At 40.0% G+C, this 17,044-nt stretch overlaps 1 long non-coding RNA gene across 2 annotated transcripts in view; it reads right to left on the minus strand.

The window, feature by feature from the left end:
- Positions 1-2,582: 2,582 nt before the first annotated feature.
- LOC106029042 (uncharacterized) overlaps positions 2,583-17,044 on the minus strand; it is a 30,998-nt gene continuing 16,536 nt past the window's right edge. The window contains exon 4 of one of the 2 annotated variants that reach the window (XR_002788211.2): positions 2,583-3,628. This is a non-coding gene — a long non-coding RNA (uncharacterized LOC106029042). Of the gene's footprint in view, positions 3,629-4,577; positions 6,363-17,044 lie in introns of those variants that run through there. The other variant, XR_001202687.2, reaches the window with a different exon arrangement.

Here is a 17,044-nt window from a genome sequence, read left to right on the forward strand (position 1 = left end):
AATTGATCATTCAACACAGGTAAATCCAAGACTTCCAACTCGTTTATGACAAATTGCATTTGTTCACCAATGTCTGCATTTTCTTCTCCACAAGCAGACCACCTCAGACTTCTGCTTTGTTGTTTCAGTATTCCTACAGGACTCAGATTTGGCCAAGGAAATGTGAGCATTTCTAAATGTGCTCCTTCTAGACTTTGCTCATGAACATTTCCCAAAACGATCCTTGCTTTTTGCTCTCTGTAGCTGGATTGAGAAGATTCAGAGGAAGATGGAGCCACAGGATGGGAGGAGCCCAGGTCGTTACATGTGCACGTGGAATGCTGCTTGCTGACCAAGCCCCTGGACTGTGAGGGGTGAAAATAGACCTTTTCTATTAAGCTGCTGGCACTGGAACTTGGGTTTTGTAATGGCTTGTTTTACTTTCTTTATTGCAGGACTGATAAAAAAGTGAAATCCAAAATGATGTGTCCTGCTCTCCTGATCTCTGGTCTTATTACTACAGCTCTTTAACAAATAGCACCAACGAAGTACTAAGCTCAGTACATAGAACATGTTTGAAGTTGGCTGTCTTCACTTCTGTATTGTAGCTATGACTTACTCTGATTGGCCCTGGCTTTCTACCTGATTATACTCATACCCTTGGCTCACGACACTTTATAACTAAGTCACTCTGAGCTGCTTGGACCTACCTGACAGCCAGTCCTTCCCTGATGACTTCCAATAGATCTCGTAGCAGTAATATGGGATGTAGCACAAAACTAATTTGTAATAATTTCTGATAAGACATTTTAATGTAAGTGAAGAACATTCTCATTCTAAAAAAATAATCCAAATAATTACAACAATAGCAACAAGGGACAATAGTAAGCATTGTCTTCGGGTATTGAGCTAGATGTTTTTATCTATGTATTATGCCTGATTCTCATGAAAGCCCAATAAAGTAGGAACTACTATACTTATTAAAATATGAAGACAATGAAGTTCAGAGAAGTGAGAAAGTTCATCCCAGGTGATGCTGTTAAAAATGTGCCAGAGCCAAGATTTGAGGTCACGTTTGTCTGATAACCCAAATCATGCTTTTTTTTTTTTTTTAAATGATGTTCCTTCCTGAGCACAAAAAGAATAAATGCTCAATAGCCTGAAGACTTCTATAGGCTGAAGATTTTCCTGGGAGCTTTTAGGTCACTTTACTGAAAAGGGAACGTGATTGTGGAGGCCTCACCCTGCACAGAGCTGTCCTGACTTTTTAGTTCACTTGTGGCTAGGTCAAAGCTGGAGACACCCAAAGCAAACTAGCATTTCAGTGGAGACTGCAGTTACCCCTTCTTACCCAGGTGTAAGAGGAATCCCAAGCTTCTAAGAAAAGTGTCCAGCGCATTATTCTAACACTTAATCAGGTAGCTGGGAACCAACAGGAATAAACAGATCTGAGGCTCACTGCAGTATAAATAGAACTAGCCAGCGTGTTGTCCTCAGACATAAAATGTAGGCCCATGGCATTGGGGTTGGGGTGCTCTGAATGTTTCACTGAGAAGCAGGAAGAAAATAGTGAATTTCCTGTAGCATAGTAATTTTGTTTTGAAGTAAGATAGCTAACAAGTAGGCTCCTCCTGGTGCTTCCTTTCTTTCCTTAGGTCACACGTGACAAACAGCTCGCATGAAATGCCTTGAGGAACGAGACTGCAGGGCACAGCAAGGCTGAGAGCAGAGCCACTGCTTACTAAGTCACTTTGCAAACCGTTTCACTACTGGACAAAGCCCTGTTTGGATTTATTTGCTATTTATCCAGTTTTAGCAAAATAATCTTAAAAAAAAAAAAAAAAGCCCAGACACTGTGGTTTAAAGTCTTCCTACAAAAAACTTAAAAAGTTGATGATAATCCTAGTAGGGTAAACACAGGTAATCAGGAAGACAAGTAGCAATCCTTTCTTTCACTGATGGTCTCCTTAATATTTGTTTTGATTCCAGCCACACCACGAGGTTAAAAACACGCGAATTTATTCAAAAGTAACAGAAATCATCAAGAGTTCTTAAACTGCAGGCTCACCCACTGCCATCGATGGGGAGCAGCAAGCCCAGCATATGTTGTAGTTTGAGATGTACTTAGATGTGCATAGATAGTTTATAAAATAAACTGCGGGTTCTGCTCAATGGTTTTGTTTCTAGGTGGTAAAATATGACCAAAAGTTTCATGTCAAAGTCTTTGATCCAGTTCATTCTAGGGCATGTTGCATAATTCAGAAGGCACAAGCAGGTACAGAGCAGCTGGGTCTGGATAATCGCGGGAAACGTCAGCCTCTCTTTCCCACCGATTGCACCTCCAGAGCTGAGCTAGCACAGCCCTAATTGCCTTCATAAACACAAGAGAAATCATTTTCAGCTGCCTGGGACTCTGCCGGGCAGATTTTGCTTTTCATCAAACTTGCTGTTCTCCATCAAGCGTGGCTGGAATGATCCGGTCTTGATTTGGATTCAGAAGCTCATTCACACTGCTCTAAGCAAAATTCAATCAAAATATTTACCTCAATAATTTGGCCCAAAACTTCCCTCAAATTAACTAAGGCAAACTGTTCAACCAGGTTACTACAGAAAGCCCTAGAGGAGGGCAGAGCTGTGAAAAAAGGGGGGCTGTGGAGAGGGAGAAGCCACACGCCAAGGAGACACAGTCAAAAGTATATACAACATTTATTAGCTAAAGTACCACGAAAAGCATTCTAATCAGTTGGTTTCCTCTCATTAAATGTTAATTAGTTCATATAAGCTTCCTGCATAGGAAAGTATGAGGTACTTAGCACGCATTAGGAAAGAGACAAGTCACACGAGGAGTCTTGGGGACCACAGACAGGGAGCAAGGACACTGTTACATCGCTGGCTGGTATTTTTGTTTGAAGGCATATGTGAGCTCCTTGAGGGGGACCCTAAAGATCTACCAGAAACAAACACAGACTACAATTTTCATTCTAGGAACGAGTCTCTGAAATAACGTTCATTGAGTTTTTAAAAATACACTTAATGGGATTTGCTCTTGAACCAAATGCTCCGATTATATTTAGATATGTTTGCTCACACCATTTAAAACCACAAAACAGGATAATCCGATCATAGTAAATGGCCTGTTAGCCAGATTGTTTAGTATGCTGGCTTATAAACCATCTTGGGAAAAAGTTATGAAAGTAAGGAAAACAACACTCAAGGGCTTAGCGGATTTTGAATCATTAAATGAGTTAGAAAAAAGCCATGGGACCATAGAGGTCTGGAGCTAGATGGGACTCTCAAGACAACGTCCTGAGCTCACACACAGTCAGCCCAGCTGGACAGCCCTCCCTGTCCTCACAGTTCCTGCTCTCACCAGCTGTGCCCCATCCCATGAGGCTACTAAGTGTCATGAATCTCATCCTAATAAAGTTAGAAGCACTCATTTCATGGATGAAGACACAGCCATCCATGCTGATGATATGACTTACCCCTCATACACATCTCTCTAAGAGAAAAACAATTTTTATATCTTTTTGAGACAGTCTATGAAGTTCAGGCTGGACTTAGGTAGAAGGCTGGTCTCAGATTCACAACAATTCTGCCTCTCAGCCTTCCAAGTGCTGGGATTACAGGAGTGCACCACCACAGCTGGCTGAAAAACAGAATTTGTATTAAGGTCTCATTCTATAGGCCTCTTGTAGTGTCGAGATCCCTCCCTCTTGCATTCAACTGAGATTTCTGTGTAAAATGGTGGCACAATAATCACCTTTTGATGTGGAATGACAAAGGCCATAATGCAGGTTGGGCCAATGTTTTGGCAACAGAAAAAGGAACTGTAACTTGACTTCTTTATTTCAAAAAATGAACGTTGAACTTTTACTGACTGCTTACTAAGTGATGGACACAGATATTTTTCAAATAGGCACTCAATTTTTGCAACAGTTTTTTAAAGTATTTATTGTCCTCCCATTTCAAGGATGGAAAAATTGAGGTACAGAGATTAATGCATGGGAAACCTTTTAGATGGTTCCCAATGATCTACCTCCCTTTCTGATATTCACACACTGTAGTTGCCTCCCTTTGGCTTGAGCTGGACTGAATGTGCCAAACAAAGTAATGGGATATCACTTCTTCCATAGATAGATTACAAAAGATATGACCTCTGGCTTACTGGAAGAATCTTTTCCTGCTGACTTTGATGACATCCATGGGGACACATCTGAGGACAGCCTCCAGACGATGGCCAATGAGTGAGTTCTTAGTCTAATGATCTTGTAGGAACAGAACATTAACAATCACGTGTGTGGGCTTGGATATGGATTCCTCCCAGTCAAGCCGCCACATGAGATCACAACCCATGGGCTAGTGCCTAGACTGCAGCCTTTTGAGAGACAGAAAAGCACAGGACATGGCTAAGTAACGCCAAATTCCTGACCCCCTGTGAGGTGATAACCACATTTCTCTGAGAATAAGATCTAGCTGGAAAACAATCAGCCTCGAAAACTAGAGGATAAAAATGCCAGTCCTAATCAGCCTATCTTTACCTTGCCTGGATTAGAGAGCACCACTGAGCAGGAAAAAGGGGGTGGAGATAAGGCAAGGATAGGCTGATTAGGACCGGCAGTTTTTAAGATTGATTATTTCCAGCTAAGTCTCATTTGGGGGAGACAGGGAACTTAATGTTGGAGTATCTTGCTAGAAACAAAGATAACTATGTCCTTGCTCAAGACCATACATTTAGTGAGTAAAAGAGAAAGGATTTGAACTCAACTACTGTAGCTCCTGGTTTTGTGATTTTAATCACTGATCCCGTTCTGTCCCTCAGAAGCCAGACTGCAGTGCTTACCATCATCGTGGTCACCATAATCCCAGGATCATTGTCATTGCCACCAGCTCATTATCACAAACAAAACACCACCTTTGTCACAACTAATTGCTTTACAAAGTTTGTTTCATTTAATCACCACAATGTCCCTCAACTTTACACTTAAAGAAAAAACAACCCCTGACATTCAGGTAACATAGGCTTGTTCAGGGTCCCACAGAAAATTCAGAATGTGATCCAGTTGGCTGCAAAGTTCGTGCCTTTTCCATCAAACTTTTGATTCTCTGTAACCTCAAAGAGTATCCAATCAGCTAATTATACCCTCAGCAACAATTCCTTCTAACATTGCAATAAAATTTAAAATGATTTGTTAGTAAATCACTGACAGCAAAGTCTACTTGCTATAGTCTTTTATAACTCTACCATGGTTAACAACTCCAAGGAGAGCTTCAGGATGCGGGATGCGCGGACATGAGGGTAATCCGGAAGCAGGAAGGAATGCCCTTGTCACATTACATACGGCACTTGTTATTAGTAAATACGACAAAGTGCTCTGTAAGCTAAAGCAGCATCAATTACATAATTCTAAGTTTCTTCCAAGGATGAAAATTATAAAATCTGATCTAATATAATAACACATAGATAAAATTTTGAACGATTTCCTATTGTGTAGTAAATGAGAGGCTCCCACTCTGTGGCACATTGTAGCCCATTCTAACTTTTGGCTGAATCCCCTCTCCGTACAGTTCTACACACAAAACTGAGGTCTGACTGTGTTTTGCTCTGGACTAAGCACATTAGGTAGCACAGCTCAAAGAATTCTTTTTAAAAGCAAAATGGTTAGAATAGAAGGGGAAGAAGACAGAAAAGAAAAAGAAGGAAAGCAGAAGGCACGAACAAAAGACAATTTTGCTCTTTTTACTGTAGCAAAAAATGCTCAAATTCAATAACACATACCAATTACAGTCCAAGTGGGTTACTATGTATTCTGATACACTTGTTTATAACAAAGTTCCTTCTGCAAACCAAAGAGAAAGAAAACAGTATATCAAGTATCCAGCCATAAGCCATATACTCTGCTCTTCTTCCACCTACTATTCCCATGATTCTCCAGTGCCTTCCAATTTTGTCTTCCTTGTTTTTGAGCATTTGAACCACAGCTAAACAAAAAGTACATGCTTTTTAGAGCAACTCAGAACTCTGCTAAGTCTGGTAGACTAGAATAATGAACTACAATTTTGCTGAGCCTCATTCCATTTCTTACAGTATTTTCTTGGCTATCTGGGAAGACATGGTAAACACGGGACCATCCAAATAATGAATGAGCCAATAAAGATCATTTAAATATAGTACTCCAGTTCACTTTGTAGATAGGGCTATTGACATAGTGCCATATACCAGCTGTCATTTGATTAACTGTGCGTTGGGGGATTCTTCTATTCCTATAGTGAGTCTCTGGCCAGTTTTTAGTAAGCCAGCATCATGGTTGTTGTCTTGACAGGATCCTTCAGCCTTCAGCAGTCAGTCTTCATCCTCTGAACTCACCCCTTCTTGTACCTGACTGTATCAGAATTAAGAGAAAAGAAAAATGACCTTGGTGGTAGATGTTTTGTTTTGTTTTGTGTTGCTTTTGACTCAGCAGGATAGAAACTTGGCTGGAAGAGAACTTATGGGGTTGCTACCCAAATTCCAAGAGAAAGCCCTGGAAAATACATAGGTCACTTTGTATTTCTTAAGTCCAGAGTTAGGCAGAAATGGTTAAATCACAGCTTTGTTTCTTTTCAGGATGTTTGTCTTCCTTTCATTTTATTTATAATTTGCCCATGGATGACTATTAAAACAACATGCTTAAAGCTATATAACAAAGAAAGTAGGTATTGTTTTCCACCATTTCATTCTTTTCCTCTCAAAATCTCTGGTATTTAAACCCTAAACACCTTTCTCCTCCCAAGCACCCTCTGTTCCTTCCCCACAAGGCACCTTCTCCCCTTTGAGGCTAAAGACCACTTTTGCCGTGTTCAGAAACCTCTCTGGATGGGAACAGATAGATCATGTCCTTCAACCTGGGGATGCCTGGGGGCCGCTGAGGTGTGCAGAACTGGCTGCCCCTTCGCTAAATGCTACCAGACAACTTCGCTCCTCCAGGTTTCAGGTCTGTTTTCTATTATTTTCTGCCTCCTCTCTGCTGCCAATCTGCTGTGCCTACTTCATTTCCCACAACTCTGACCCACAGAATGTGTCTCTTAAAAATCAATTTTTGGGTTTTTGGAAATCAGAAACAGCTAGGATCTTAGTCATCCTGATTTACTTTCTGACCTAGAAGTTTAAAGTGCAAATGCAGTGTTATTCTTTAATAAGTGTTCCAAAGGACTGAAGAAATGCTGTTGTACAAGATAAAAAAGAGAAGGATAAAACCAAACCTAAACAGTATTTGTAATGATAGTCACAGTCTATATTTAACATTTTTATTTCAGAAATTGATTTCTCATTTACCCAAAGTCCTGGAAACAGCCAGATTGATCAGAAGCACTTTTTCCTGTAGTCACATTTGCCTGATTTTATTGAATTTCCTTTCCTTAAATGAATCATGAGGGTTGAGTTAAATGCTAAATATCAGTATTTATATAAGGAATGTGCCTGTTTGCTTTTCCTTCAATTAAGGTAAATCTGATTGACCTTTATGCCACTGAATCTTGTGCTTATTAATGACATAGTTCTCCTACTTAGCAAGACACTCTGGTAAAACCTACCACATTGTATCAGAAGTGTAGAGAAACAGAGAGCACGTGACAATTGGCTACCTCTTGGGTGGCATTTGCCAAAAGAATCCAGGTCCTGGAAAATGGAAGATGAAAACCTAGGAGATAATCTCAACATGATCTGGGAAGTGCGTCTGTTTCTGTACAAGTATACACATTAAGATCATACAGATGAAAAATTGTTTCAAAAATTCAAAGTTGGGAGAAACTTATTGTAAGTTTGAGAATTCACTAGCAAACTAGTCATGGTGACAGAATTCTGGAAGGCAAACACAGGAGTATTACAAGTTGAAGGCCAGTCCTGGCAACTTGGAGACTTAAGGAAACCCTGTCTTAAACAACAACAACAATAAAAACAACAGCAAGGGAAAAAAAAAAAAACCTGGCTTTTAGCTTAACTCAGTGAGAAGGCTCTGGGTTCAATTTCCAGTACTGAAACACACACACTACAAAGTTAATTCTGGGCATGTATTGAAGATCTATGAAATAAATTTCCAGGAATTAGAATCATAGGAATCTTTGTTTTTAAAATCTCCCTGCAGGTCTCTGCTCCTGTATCCTCCCCTGGTGGTACAGCTTGGGAATCCTGCTCCAGTGTCCATTAATCTAGCACCTTAGAAACATGAGGGCGTTCTGTCCAGTGCTCCTGGAATTCAGACTTCGATGTTCTGCTTTGATATGTTCACCAGTGAAGAGCTCACTGTCCTGTCAGGTAGTCTGTGTCATTATGGGTCAGCTGATACTGCAAGAAAGTTCCCCCCTCCGAGGAATCAGTGTCTGTGTATCTCTTTGTGGTACTGTTTCATTGATCTAGATCCTTTCACCTGGAAGTATACAACGACTGTTGAACACACAACAATTCTTCAAGTCTTTGAGGACGGCTTCTCCATTCTGTCTTCCTGATACATCTCATTCATTCGCAAGCACTCCATTACTTAGTGCATGCCTCCTAACAACCATGTTAGCTTCCACTGTGTTCTGGGTATCAGGCCCTTATGTTCCCCATGTAGATAACCCTCTCACTTCCATTTTGGCATGTCTAAAAACATATCAACCCTAACAGCTTCTCCTTCTCTTCTTTTCCTCATTTGGTAAATTAACCTCTCTCCTTTTGTCCAAGCTGACATCTCCTGAGTTGTTAAAGCTTCATTCCTGACCCTTTGTGTTATTTCATACCCTTATCAAGTTCACCTTTATCAGGTCCTATATTCTCAGTTTCTTAACCTGCCTTCCCCCAACACACCTTGAATCTATCCCTTCTGTCCCGTCTACAAATTCCACCTTCCTGGTGCAGACCCTGATCATCTTGCCAGAAGTTCATTCAAGATCGTCCCAGCACCCAACTGAATTGTTTCAAGGTTTGTTCATTTGAACTCATTCTTCTCACTAATGCCAGAGTGATCTTTCAAAAGTACAAAGCTAATCATGACTCATCTGTACCAAATGTTCCTAATATAAAAATTCAAAGTCCTCAAAAAAAGTCCTTCATGACCCTAAATCATACTCACATCTTAATCATCGTTTTTGCCCTCCTCTGTGCTTCTGCTGCTCCATGGAATGTTCACAGGCTGGTAGCATCAGTACCATTAGGGAGCATGCTACAGGTGCAGAATCTCAGACTCTGAAACAGAATCTACATCTTACCAAGAACCCCAGAGGATCTGTGTGCACACAGGAGTTGGAGAAACACTGCTCTTCTGCAAGTCAGCCTTCTAACTGACTTCTGAGATTCGCTATTTCCTCTTCCTGAGGATAGCCTTCTAGGTCTCATACTCCAAAGCCTTTTCTGCCTAAAACTTTCATGTGTCCTCTTAGAAGTTTTTGGGAGGAAATGTTTTGTATTGTCTCATGATTAAATGATCCCTCCAATCTATCCCTGACACTTTCTACGTTGTTCAATAACAAAGTTTGCATAATTAGTATTTTAAAAGCAATCTTATCTACTATCACACTCCCAGTGTCTAAAATAGATGTTAATTAAGTGACTTATAAAATTAGTAATAGGTGTTTGCTAAATGTAAATTCCGTATCTCTTGCTGAAATCCAGGTGTGCTATGATCCTAATCTTTCCCTGATGATAAGATACTAGAAGCCCTCTCACAAGAAGTGAGGTTAAGCAGTTTTTTTTAAACTGTTGCTGGACCCTAGGAAATATATGCTTTCTCTATCAATGTCCAAATGCCCACCTTGAATAACCTTACAGGTTCGCAGACTGTTACAACACAAAGAGACCATGGACTTTATGTGATCCAGCCTCTTATTCTATAGATCTGAAAAGCTTAGGATATGGAGCTTGACTTTTACCAAGAGGCATATCAAGTTTATTTGGAAGCTCACTAACCTTTCTTTTTCTGAAAATCAGAGTGTATTTTCTTCTTAATCTTCTATATCCTTTTGCAATTTACACATCTTTCAATACCCTCAGGAATCTCTCAATTCCATAAAATATATTTTGAATAGTGACAGGTTTTTAATTATTAACATTGCCTTTATATTTTATCATATACTTTGGCTTTCAAATGCCTTTCATTAAGATGAGGCGACGTAATATGTTTTCATGAGAGAGGGTGGAAGTGAAAAAAATAGTTAAGGAGAACTAATATCAGATTATCTTCCTATAGCAACAGGCTTGTATCTTATTTCTTACCCTTCTTGCTCTATACTTGGCTTTAAAGACTTACTTTGTCATTCTTGACATTCTTATATTTTATATATATTTTCTAGCCAACGTGATAGCCAGTAGCTGTGTGGGTTGGTAAATGGCTTGCCCAAATTAAAATGCACAGTAAGTTTAAAGTATGTAGTCAGTTTTGAAGACCTAATGAAGAAACTACCTCATTAACAATTTTTATAGTGGTTGTATATTGAAATAAATTTCTAATTATATGGGCTAACCAAATATATTAATATTAATTTTCCTGTTTCTTTTTACTTTATTGTGGCTACTACAAAACCTAAACTTGCAAACGAGATTCATATTACATTCATTTTGGACAGTGTTGCTCAGGCTTTATTCGCTGAGGAGGTATAGTACTCTCAGTTTTATTTTCCTTATTTTTCAACTTTCCTTTGTAATACATTCTTCCGTGTGTTACATATATTCTCTTTGAAGAGAACTAAAGGACAGCTCAATCAGGTAGTTGTCTCACTACTGCCAAATACCTCCTCATTTAATTGTTCTCTAGTATTCTTTGCTTGAAGCTTGTCAAAAATTCACTGTTAAGTGCTTCCCAAATTCTCAATTGCCTTGATTTAATGTAACATCACTACTAAGAAAAATACCATGATGCTAATAACGATGATAATAATTTGTTGTGGAGCTCCTTTGTGTCAGACACTGAGTGAAATACTTTAAATACATACATAAATATATACATTCATTCATTCATTAATATTTAAAATTCAGCCAGGTGTGGTGGTGCACACCTGTACCCAGCACTCAGGGGGCTGAGGCATGAGGATCTCTGTGAGTTCATGCGCCAGCTTTAGGCTTAGTCTGGAATCTCTCTAGCCCCTTAATTTTCTGCCTGATATATTCATATATAACCCCTCATGGCCTCACACCCGTTGCTTCTCTTTACTCTAACATTCTGCTGCATGTTAGTGCCAGTCCAAAAATGGATAATTGTGGTTTTCTTACCACACATGTGGCCATCTTTATATTAAGAGTAATAGCCAACCCAGAGATTTTTGTTGTCTTGTTTTGATTGACAAAAGTGTTAGATTTCTAATAGGTTGGGGAAAAAAAAGAAAAGGTCAAGACATACCTTCATTAAAACCCTCAACAAGTGCAAATAAAAATTTAATGCTCGCTTTATTTACTTCAAGATTTTTTACCCAGTCCTTTTATTTCACCAGTTCCTCTAAAGCTAGATGTTGCAAAAGAAAAACAATTCCAGTGCTCACTCAAATGATCTGGAACTAGGGGAAAGTCCATTTCTCAGTCATTTACATGATAAATTCTGTTTTGAAATGCACAGCAGTATCCATGTGTGTTTCCCATAATACATTGGATTTTTTCCTTCACTACAGATATGCCCTGGAGCCCAGTCACATGGCCCGTAAACAGATCACTTGTTTGAATATGTTTCCTGAGAATCATTCCAATCTGAATCACCATTTGATAAGTCCAGCAGTCTTCCAATGACATGATGTTGTGATCTAGTTAACCTCAAGTTCTAAATTCCACAAGCTAAGGCTTTTGTGTGCATATGTATACGCATGTGTGTACACATGTGTTTAAATATTGATATCCTTCAAGCAAACTTAATGTCTTAATCTTATGTCTGCTTTTCGATTGTTAATTTATAGGTGTTTTTGGTGTAGACAAAGAGGAATCATTTTCTTTCCCTGTCTCCCTTACAAGTCAGGTATAGTTTGGAGAAAAAGTAATGATGTTCTTGAAGTCTACTTCCTTTCCAATAATGACAAATATAGAAAAGTGTCCTGCTGCTTCATGTAGAATTATTTTAAGGCTGTTAAGTTGGTCTATCCGACTTTAATCAGGCACAGACAAAAGCTTGCTGATCAGAGTGTTCTGAAATTCCATGCTCCAACACAAATTCACTGCCTAGAAACACGGCCTGACACTTGGAAGGCCGTACTGTCTGACAAACTGGATTAATAATGAATGAACCCATCTTGTATAATCAGAAAAGGGAGGAATGCTACAAATTAGAAATAAGTATGCTCTTCATTACGGATGGCAGCAGGATGCTGCTTAGGGTATCACTGATGCTCAAATTAGCTGAGAGGCACAGGGATCCCTTGCTGTTCTCCCTCTCTCTCACTTTCCTCCTGAGAGTCTTTTTCTCAAGGGATTTGCCAAATGAGAAATTCAAACTTGGGATATGCATCTGCACTGCATGAGAATGACAACTGATTATTCATCTAAGGTGTACAGATATTGTAAATGGGTTACATTTCCATCTTAAATTAAGTTAAAGTTCTCACATTTTCTATTTAAATTAGATCAAAATTATGCCAAGATGGGCATTTTTGCAAGATTTCTGGTATTCTCAAGAGATACTTATTGTGAATATCATGTGCTTTCAGAGAAAATGAGCTGCTCATCTCTGAACAAAGAGAAAGTTGCTGGTGTCTTTTTGGTTGGAGCTCATTTTGTTTTAACATATGCTATCAGGGACTAGCCGCGATATTAATGCTAAGTGCGCACAAGTGTGTGCATGTACACCAAAACCTGGACACAGAAAATGGTTGTGGGGCTGTGTGTGCACACACGTACCAAAACCTAAATAGATGTAGAAATTAAATTAAATGGAAGGTGTGAGAGACAGTGCAGAAGAAAGTCAGCATCACTTCATTAAATCTGCTATAGGGCAAAATAAGAGCAACCTGCACATGCATATGTAACAAATATGTCATAAAGTATCCAACCCATCTCACTGATCCAGGAATGGCACTTAGGGCTGACATTAACACACAATCTGCCCACAAATCTATGGTGGCAGTCATGGAGAAGGTGAAAATTTCTTTAACTTGTGATCTGGATTTTTTTTTATCTGTCTTGGTTTTTAGTAGCAACATCTTGGTTCTCTGATGCCATGGAGGTTTCTGGTGCTGAAGTGAGAGTAGAGTACGGTCAGTCCAGTGGCCTGGAAGCCTGTAGGTCCTTAACTAAGTGCGGAGAGGGAATGGAAACTCCAGTTCTGCCATGTGTACTTTGTGAGATAGACCTGTTTTGGATCAAAGGGAAGAGTAAGCGAGGTGAGAAATGAGGTGCGTCCAGGCCCCAAACGTGCTGACCACTGGGAGGGATATTATTCAGAACACGTTTGCTCACCTATTGGCCTCTGATACATGGACGAGAGTATGATTTTAGTCTGGAGGTCTTAGAAGAGCTGCCCAAGTTAGAACAGTTCCTCCAGCAACTGATTTGATGATGGGGCCAGAGCGTTTGGGAGATGAAAAATTCCAAGAAGGAAAGCAGATCGGTGTAAGGCAGCATGAACCTTTCTAAGAATGAAAATGGTTGCCTTAATTAGGATAGCTAGACTGTGCTTTTTTCAAAAGTAGGATAATGGAAACTGTCCACAACCGTATCTCAATTCCTAGAACCTCTCAATATATTACACTACATAATGTGGAGAGATTAAGGTTGCAGATGGAATTAAGGAATCAGATGACCTTCAGAAGGAGAGGATATTCTACATTATTCAGGCGGGCCCGATGTAGTGACAGTTATCCCTATAAGGAGAAGATGACTGCAACAGAGAGAATAACACAAGAACCATTGCATTTTTCATCATGAGGAAGTCTAGGTCTGCCTTTAAAGATGAAGAAGGCAATGAGCTAAGGAAAAGGGCAGTCTCTCAAAGCTGGAGAAGAAAAGGTTCTCCTCAAAGCCTCCAAAAGGTACACAAGTCTGCAGATCCCTGATTTCACCCCAGCACACTCATTTCAGACATTCTTGACTTCTGGAACTGTAAGTCAGTACATTTGTGCTATTGCCAGACACTGTGTTTGTGGTAATTTGTTACAACAGCAATAAAAACTAATAAAACACCAGAGAGAATTGTGCCTAACATATCTTTAACTATATTTATAACTTGTATTCGAAGAAATGACGCAAGCTAGACAGGCTTCGTGACAAAACCTCACAAAGGGCTAAGGATGAGAGGGAGAGCTGGGTGAGTGCACATGGTATTTGTCATTGGTTTGGTTCGCAGCCTAGCCCCCTGGGGAGGAGCTCTGTCAAGGGGAGGGGGGTTCAAAGTAATAATTTAAATAACTGTTTTCAATAAAAACAAGCATAAGGCAACAAAGAAGTATTGCCTTGGAGTTTTGCTAATACGGTACAAGCTCAGAAGGCAGATTTTGTGCTGATTTTGCTTGATTTTGTGCTCCAGCTGTATGGACTGTAAAGTACTCTGGAGCCACAGAAATGACAAGGATTTTGATGCTTGATGTGTGGAATCATAACTGGCAAAGCCTAGAAGACTCAGTCATTTGTGTAATAGCTATAAAAGAGTTCATTAAAAAGGACATTGACCGAGTGCAATGGGGCACCAAAGAGACAGCAGTACCCAGTAGATGCCCTGTGGTAGCTGGTCATATTTGTTTGTGGATGGAGCAGAGGCCCCTCGGAAATGGGCAGGCAGAACCTCGTGGCTGGCTAATAGTTCTGTATGAGCAGGGGAGAGGCAAGGCTGTCATTCTTCATGTAACTCTTTCATAGCACAAGGTTGGAGTGGCCAGGGGTTCTGAAGATTATCTGACAGTACCCCAGACTATAACAATGATGGGCATGAAAGAAAAGAGAGAATTCACTGGTAATACTGGGACAGGACCAAACTTTCCTGGGAACTTTGTATCCGGGACTTCTGAAATATTTCTATGTGAGATCTAAACCAGATTTAAGCCTAAGGCAAGAGAGCTGTGAGGCAAATTAAATTGCTTTGTTACCAAACTGTTAGCAGAGCATTTTTCATCAACAGTGCCTTCACTGATGTGGTATCAGCCTTATAGAAACTCATACTGGAAAATAAAAGACATAACATTCTGACTTAGACCTACATCCTGGAGAAGTCAGATGTTTAACATCAAAAGAGAATGTGCTCTTATTTCTGTCCAAGAGCAGTGTTTAATAAAAGAGAAGGCAAAATGCTCCTATGAGGAAGAACCTAAAAGTGCTCTTTAGCATTATGAAGTGCGTACAAACGAGGACACAGAAGTAAAGGGTCTTGCCCACTTGCACCAGTTAAGGGCACCTTGACAACTTCTTCCTGAGTGCTCTGTGTGTGAAACAGTCTTCAAAAGAGTCACATCATTCTGCTACAAGACAAGAAGTTACTTTAGCCTCTCTTTCAAAGTGTTTCCTCAATGCGTTCCAGTGTTGCTGATGGTTTTCTCTCTAGTCTTGGACTTACAAACTGTCCTGTTTGTTGCATGCTTCTCAGGATGTACTCCTGGAGATCTCCTGCACTTTCTTTTTGGTTTGCCATATGTGTTAAGTAAAACTCCTGCCATTTGCTTTGATGAGACTCAAAGGTACATCTCAGGGAGGAAAGGAAAGCCCTTACTTGACAAGATGAACAGGGAAAAGCAGAGATTGGTTGGATTTAATCAGAGCTCACACAGACATCAAGAAAAGCAAAGCTGTAAAGAACCTCTTTTAACTGATTCAAAATCAAACTCAGTTACCAGTTTGGGGCAGCTACAAATCCCAAACCATGGACCAGGTTCCTACACAAGCTCATTTAGCCACATGAGCTTCTAGATAAGTGGCTCTTTGAAGTCTATTTTCATGTTTTTGAGATATAGATAAGTCATTGTTTTATTTCATGGCACTTTATTGAAGCAGAATAAAGTAAGGAAAAATCAGAATGCAAAGTCAAAAAACTAGAACTCAAGACTAGACCCTCCTACTTCCTGGCAGTGTGATTAATATATGGCTTAATATTTCTGAACCTCAAGTTCTACTTCTGTAAATTAGAGAAAGCAATCCCTGGATTTTTGCCCTCACAAAACTGTTACGAGAACAAATGAAGAAAGGGCACGTGAATTCTGTGCAGTACAGAATGTTTTATTAAATGTTAAAATAATTAGTCTTGGGTAGAGCTTATGAGGTGCATAACGTGTACAGCCTATAGCCCAGAATCTCAAGAAATTTAGAGTCCAGGAGGAGGGATGGGGTAAGTATGCAACTAACTATGAGATATGGTGGAATACAGCCAGTATCATGAGACCCTCAAGGACTTAGGGACTCGGAGAAGTGAGAGGTCGTAAGAAACAAGCCTTAGTTACAAGTTGAAGAGTGAGCAGCATTCCAGAAGGATGCGGAGAAAAACACCTCAGAGCAAGCAGCACATGCCTGGAATTTCCAGACTGTGCTTGAAGAAAATGAGGAGACCCTCATGGCTGGAATCTAGTGCCTGACACGGAAGGAAAAGGCCCTGAGGAGATGGCCTACAATCCTGGAGCTATGCAACCTTGGGAAATGAGCATCTCATATTCCAGTAACAGAGCTGAGTTTCATTTGAGAAGAGAGTTAATAAGGCCATTGAAATTTATCCCTGCAAAGAGTTTTGTCCTTACTTTAAAATTTCCACTTGCCAGTTTCCTCCCATTGAACTGATCCTCAGTTGGGGTTTGTTGTTCTCATTTTTAAAATCTTCTCTATTAATTAGAGAGTATGAGCCTTCTTAACTAATATCCCACTGGATTCTTGTGCTTTTCTCATATCCCTAGCCAGGTGCAAGCTGAGGAAAGCTTATAGATAAAAAAGCCCAAGGTGAACTGTAAATATGCCAGAAGTCACAGCCTATTATCTTCCCTGCAGCTTCTAAACAAAGCATGGCAGTTAATTTCTCTGGCCCACACATGCTTTAGGTACCAGCACCCCCATGGCCACACCAGAGTTCCTAGCTGCCTTGCAGCTGAGGAGTGAACTGTGCTGAGCTTCTTGATACATTGTATCCTTCTTGCTGTCTCATCTTGTTACTTTTTATGCACAAGAACTGCA

The sequence above is a fragment of the Cavia porcellus genome, unplaced genomic scaffold (genome assembly GCF_034190915.1).
Source record: "Cavia porcellus strain 051 isolate PalLab524CR breed Dunkin Hartley unplaced genomic scaffold, mCavPor4.1 scaffold_5, whole genome shotgun sequence".
In the NCBI taxonomy this organism is placed as follows: Eukaryota; Metazoa; Chordata; class Mammalia; order Rodentia; family Caviidae; genus Cavia; species Cavia porcellus.